Here is a 6,473-nt window from a genome sequence, read left to right as displayed (position 1 = left end):
GCTCTTTACCTAGACATGGACTAAAACGTCAACCAACCCTCTCACTTGGCTCTAGACTGGGAGGGACCCCTTCGAGGATCATCTGGGATTCACTTGTCAGACCTGTGGTCCCAGGGGGCAGAGGAGATCTTCTGGTCCTTTACCACTATGGGTCCTACTGCTCCTCAGCAGCAACTGCACATGGTTCAAGATGCCATTTCCTTTGAACTACTTTGCAAGTCAGTTTGCCCCCAACCTAATACAATTTGCTGAAGAGAACGAGGGAGCATAGAGGGAAGTCTGCGTTGTTCTCCCTTTCTCAGCAGGTCCCTAAAGAGGATCAGTATGGGAGAGAGGGGACCAGTTCCTTTAGGAAATGCTGGCTGGTGGCAGCAGGACCAAGTTCTGGAGTTGGGGGACTGGGGCTTGAAGGTGAGAGGCAGTGATGCCAGATGGAAAATGGGGACAGAAAAACAACCTGGTGAGGGTACTCGGACAGATTCTGCTCTGTTTCCTTGGTTCCCTACCCTCTCTCCTTAAACTCCCACCTAGGAGAGATCATAGGTAATTAGTTCAAATGGTGCTCTGTGAGAAGAGGGGAAGTTAATGAATTCTTCTCTTTTCTTGCCTGGAGGTCAGAGGGGAGAGGACTGAGAGCAACTTCAGGAGCTTTCTGGGGTGACCGCACAGAAGCTGTGCATTTCAATTAGTAATAGCTGAATTCCTCCAGCCAGAACTAGCTCTGGGGAGGACTCTGTTGCTCAGTTGAAGGCCCCAGAATTCAAAGCCAGCCCCGGGAAGAGTGAAGTTTCAAGGTCTGGGAAAGAAGCAGAGCAAGATAGGAGACTGCTATTGTGTGGGAAGTGGGAGAGCTGAACCTGACTCCTGTTCCAAAATTCAGCCCAGCCCACCCCATATACTCATCTTGGTAGACCTGGTCCACCGCACTCATGAACAGGAAGGGATGGATGTATCCCAAATGTGGGTTCCCTAGAGGATGGACCCCCATGTCATGGCCTGGAGCTACAGCAGGCAGCCCCACTCCCTGAAATCATCCTGCCTTTAAGGTCCTTGCACACCCAAGGCTGGTATGTCATGATTCCCTAGAATTTTAGATTTTACAGAAGACCTGATTATATATATTTCCATTGCCCACTTCATGGGGCTCTCATTTCTACACCTGTACCTGACCTAGAATCCCAGATCTTTTACCTAGCTTCCTCTCCCCCTTGATCTCTATCCAGATCTGAGATGAGTTTGAGTGGGTAGCTTCTCCTAGGGCAAGGGTCATACCAAACAGGTGGACATTTTTCAGGGGGCTAGAATGGCAGTTTCTGGTGACTGTCTCTTAGCCAATTAACCCATGATTAATATTTGCAGAGACTACCTGTGGGATAAACAAATGGGGCTAGAATCTTCTAAGATCCCTTTATCACTAGTGGGGTGGGACAAGACTGAGCCTACAGAGGGAAATATTCTCACACAGATTGCCCGGTTGCCTCTGGGACCCTGGGCAAACTCCCAACACACCAGTGTTGCTCAAACCAGGGGACTGGGTTCCAAGTAGGGCACTACACGACCGTGCTGATAGTGGTGGTGGGACGCAGAACACTTATCCTTATTCATTGCCTTGGAATCGCTTTCAGAGCCTTCCGGAACCCGCGCAAATGATGCATTCCCCTTCCCCTGATCCCAAGTCCCCTGATCTGAAGGAACAGCTAGCGGCCACCAGGGACTCCAGCATCGGAGTGAACGCCCCCAAATCGATGGCTGGCCACAGTGGCCTTGGGCTGTCTTGTGCTACCGAGGCCCTCTCTGGGCTCCAGCTCTCGGGACAGCCTCGCTGCCCGGATGCTCCCCCAAACCGCAGAGTGCCGGCAGGTGCGCGGTGGAGCGCGCAGCTGAGCGCCGTCGCCGCCCGCAGCCAGTGCTGGGAAGCCGGCGGCCGGCGGTGAAGCCGGCCGCGGGAGGCAGCGGCTGCGAGTCCACCGGCACTCGCGCGCACGCCGCGTTCCGGCCAGCGAAAGTGACCGAGCCGGCTCGGGGACTCTCCCGCAGCAGCCGAGCCCGGGTGCTCGGGGTGGGACCCCTAAGAAGCGGGCGCGGGAGGAACCGCGGCGGGTGTGCGCGCGTTGGGGGAGAGGGTGGAGGGCGCTGCTGGCTCGGAGCGCCCGGCCCAGCCGCCGCTTACCCAGCTCAGCGACGTCGGTCTGTCCTTCCGTCCCTGCTCGGTCCGCCTGGGCCGCTGGCTGCCGAGGGCGGCGGGTGTCCCTCTCCCTGCCCGCAGCTCGGAATCACAGGGACGGCCAAATCCACATGGAGTCCAGATTCATTAAAATCCACGTCAAGCCACCAGCCACTTATCTGTATTCCTGAAGTGGCCCCTCGGTCTCCGGTCCGCGCGCCCCTCTGTCCTCCGTCGCCCCGCAGCAGCCCCGCCGGGAGCTGTAGCCGGTTCGCGTGAGGCACCCCGAGGCGCCGAGGGGGCGTGTGGGGGTGGCTGGCGGTGTCTCTCCTGGGGAAGAAGCAGATCCCCGGCTGTCTTCAGATTTTTCCAGCGCGACTTTCCGGGCTCCTCTGACATCAGCAATCCTGGCGCTTCCTTCCCTTCTTGCTCCCCGGTTCGTTCACAGTCCCATTTCCTCCGGGAACCTGGCTTTCTAGATTATCTCGAGGTTTGCTCCGCTCGCTGGGGCGCCCGCGCTCCCTGCCGCTCCTGAGCTCGCGGGGTCTCGCGCTGGATCGCTCGCCCTCTCGGCTGAAAAATTCCCAGCAACTGCGCTCCGCCGCCCTCCCGCTCCAGTCTGGCGCGGATGCTGCTCCGCCCGGCAGCTCTGGCTCCCGCGGCGGCGGCGGCGGCGGCGGCGGCGGCGGCAGAGCCCTCAGCGCCGGCCTCCCTATATTACCATGCAGCTCATTATCATAGAGGCCGTGCATTAACCCCCTGCCTGCCGGCCGAGCTGCCCGGGCTGGGGCCGCGCCCGCCGCTGGCACCGCCCGCCGCAGACAGCCCCCTGCCCCCTCCCCCTCGCGCGGACTTCCTCCTCCGCAAGCTGTCAACAAAGGAGAATCAGGTTGGGCATCGGGTGGCCGCTCCGCTGCCGGCTCCGCTCCCAGCTCAGCCCGGACCCACCGGCCACCTTAAGTAGCCAAGGGGGCAAAGAAAATGCTGCTGGGGCCTGGGGATTCAGGTCGAGGCCTTGCCAGCCAGCAGACATAGCCCCGGGAGGTCGGGGCGGAGGGAGGCCAGAATACAACCAGTGTGGGTGAGGGCAGTGGGGACAAGGGCTCCCCTTTCCTTAACATCACCTGTCACCGTGAGCATCCTGCACACCTCCCTCTTCATCTTTAAGTAAGGAGCGAGGGCGGAGGAGCCGGCCTCGTTTGATGGGGAGATTGGGTCTCAATCTGTGGGAGCAAATTCTCTCTTCTCATGAATTTCGGAAAGCCAACAAACTGTCAGATGAGGTTTGAAGTTGTTGTTAATTATTATTTTTACAATGCGAAGATGAACCTTCTACTCATCTTCTTACTTTGAATCTCCAGCTTCCAGCTCTGTTAGGGATCCTGGGCGGCAGGCAAGTCCTGACTGGGATGGGGGCGATGGAAACGGGAGCGGAGCTTTCCTTAACCAGACTCAGGGAGGCTTCCTGGCAGGGGAATCAGAGAGGTGGCAGCTAAGAGGTTAAGGGAACTTATTTTAATAACCTAAGATAAGATGTTTCTGGATTTCGGCTGACCATATTTCGGTGCTTTCGCGGCCACGGATCCCTCGCCATATAGAGTCAGTATCTCCTCAGTGTCTGGACTTGCCTTTCCAACAGGGGCCTGCAAGCTAGACCCCAGCGAGTTCGCAGGATCTGCGTAGTCCCTACTCTCGATTAGAGCACCCAGAGTTTACTCAACATGTCCAAGTAGTCTGATAAGCTTCCTCTACTGCCCTCTCGTGGGCACAGTCTTCAGTGGTATAAATAGAAAAAAAAAAATTACTCTTGAAACCTTTAAAACAGTTATGTGAAATTCTTAACACTAAGGGCCTTTAGAAAGAAAAGGTAGGAAGGGAGAGAGGGAGAGGGAGAAAGAGGGAGACAGAGGAAGGGGGGAGAGAGAGAGAGAGAGAAAGAAATATGAATTTACTCTTAGCAATCATCTCAAATGATCCTCCTTTGCAGAATTGGGGGGAATCTAGGCTTTATTCCAGCTAGCTAATTCTTTAAAACTTTTAAAGAAGTTAGCTAATACTTCAAAACTTTTCCAATGTAGTTAATTAACATAAGTTTATGCCCTGTAACTTGTGTTAGCTATTCCTGATTTGGTCATGTGGAGCCACAAAGAATCTAAGCTGTCTTCTCTGATCCTTACCTGTTCTTTTCCTGAAACTTCTTTAGCATTTATTGTTGGTAACACTCCAGGAAATTATCATATTTTCTCTATATTATTATTTATTTCTATCTGTAAGTGGATCTTGTCTCCTCATCCAGATGGCCTTGTTATCCTCTTATCTCTGAGTAGACTGAATTTAAACCACAGTTTATTAAGGAAGATGATTTGTAGAAGATGCTCAAATATTCTGGAACATTTGCCCCATTTTTTCAATGCATGGAACATCAGTCTGGCCAGCTATACCTAAGACTGTCAGTGGTCGGGTTGGAAATATCTAACTGATGAAGCTCACAGCTGAAAATTTGGGCCTTCTGATTCTAAATCAAGGACTGTATAACTTGGAGAAATAGAATCTCTTTCCTGTGTCTTGATTTAATCACACCTTGAGAAGATTATAATACAATTTAAATAATTTTCAGATACCACTCCCAAACCCCATGATCCAGAAATAAATCCTAGAATGAGGAGCAAGGAGACATAAAATGATAGACTCCTCCTCTTACCCCATCTTTCACCCCCATGCTTGGCTCCCTGCTTCCCTAATAAAGGGAGAGAAAGGGAGAAGAGGGAACAGAGAAAGAGAACACAGGAGAACACGTTACAGACAGGGAGACACAGTGCTATCCAGTTTCCACCTTGCTATTGAACAGCATCTGAGATCTGTTTCCATGGGATTATGGGAATGCCTGGTGTTTGCATAACCGTGGCAAGACACTAATCTGATCCAATGTGAGGTTTTCTGGGTAAAGTACCTTTAATGTCTCTAGATCTCAGTTTGTTCATCTGTAAAAATGGGCATTTTACCTTCGATCTCCAGAGAACTAAGGGAATTAAATATACATGTGTGTATATATATAAAACAGTGTTTGAAGTATTAATAGTATCATTAAAGTGGAAAGATTATTATTACTCTTAGTCCTATAGGCTAGAACAAATATGGATCTTGTTAAGTGTATAATTATAATATACTTTAGGGATTAAAACAACAGCTCAAGTACATGGTTGTATTTTAATTAAACATTCTCTGAAGCAATGTGGCAATGTACATGAGTCTCTAGTTTCTAAAGGTGCTTAGATAACCCCATTCCTTTCCTCACTGGGTATTCATCCATTCAAAAATATTTAAGAACAAATTTATTATATTTCTTTCTTGAATAGAACTGTATATAGTACATAATTATCTCTTCAAAACATTTATAAATTTTTAATTGATATATGATAATTGTACATATTTATAGAGTTGGGTGTGATTATTTCTCTATATATCACATGGAATGACCAAATCAGAGTAATTAGCATATCATCACTCCCAACATTTATTATGGAGAACCCTCAAAGTACTTCCTTCTAGCTACTTTGAAATATATAATAAATTACTGTTCATTGTAGTTACCTAGTGTGCTACAAAACACTAGAACTTGCTGCTCCTAACTGTAAGTTTTTATCTGATAACAAACTTCTCTCTATCCCCTCTTCACTCTCTTCTTTGCAGGTTCTGGAAATCTCTATTCTATTCTTTGATTCTAGGAAATCAACTTTTTTAGTTTCTGCATATAAGTGAGATCATGCAGTTTTTGTCTTTCTGTCCCTGGCTTATTTCATTTAACATATTTTCCTCCAGCCTCATACATGGTGCTGAAAAGGATACAATTTCATTCTTTTAAATGGTTGAATAAAGTTCCATTGTTGAGCACTTATTTACACATTTTTTTAAAAAAAACACACTAATAACCCAATAGATTCCATACCCCCAGCCTGTCTTTCTGGGGACTCAAATTTTCTTGTATCTGATGGCCTTCTGAGATTCTTTCTCATCTTGTAAAACTGATGTCAAACCCACAGCCCCGGGGGACTAGTCAGTCTTCTACTGGTGTCTTGAAGTTCACCCCCATTTCTATCAGGCAGGACAGCTATGGATCAGCGTGGTTGTGGGCATGTAGCAGGTATTTAAATAAACATTTATCAAATGAATGAATGAATGAATGAATGAGAAAATGTTTGTTTATGCTAAATCCTCATCTTTGAAAAATTGCAGCATGTTCCATATGCTTCTCTCCCCAACCTGACCTGGCCACAGAACTCCTGGAACCTCACCCTCAGAAAGCCATTGG

General features: G+C 49.3%; 1 protein-coding gene across 1 annotated transcript in view; it reads right to left on the bottom strand.

The window, feature by feature from the left end:
• The window catches only part of PLXNA2 (plexin A2), a 208,186-nt gene extending 205,331 nt beyond the window's left edge, over positions 1-2,855 (bottom strand). Inside the window, exon 1 of the mRNA XM_079107853.1 lies at positions 2,171-2,855. The gene's annotated coding sequence lies outside the window, so the exon portion shown is untranslated. The remainder of the gene's footprint in view (positions 1-2,170) is intronic.
• Positions 2,856-6,473: the final 3,618 nt, after the last annotated feature.

This window comes from Sciurus vulgaris (assembly GCF_902686455.1).
Source record: "Sciurus vulgaris genome assembly, chromosome: 12".
Classification (NCBI taxonomy): domain Eukaryota; kingdom Metazoa; phylum Chordata; class Mammalia; order Rodentia; family Sciuridae; genus Sciurus; species Sciurus vulgaris.
Note: the sequence above shows the minus strand (reverse complement) of the source record. Positions and strands in the feature narration are given on the sequence as shown.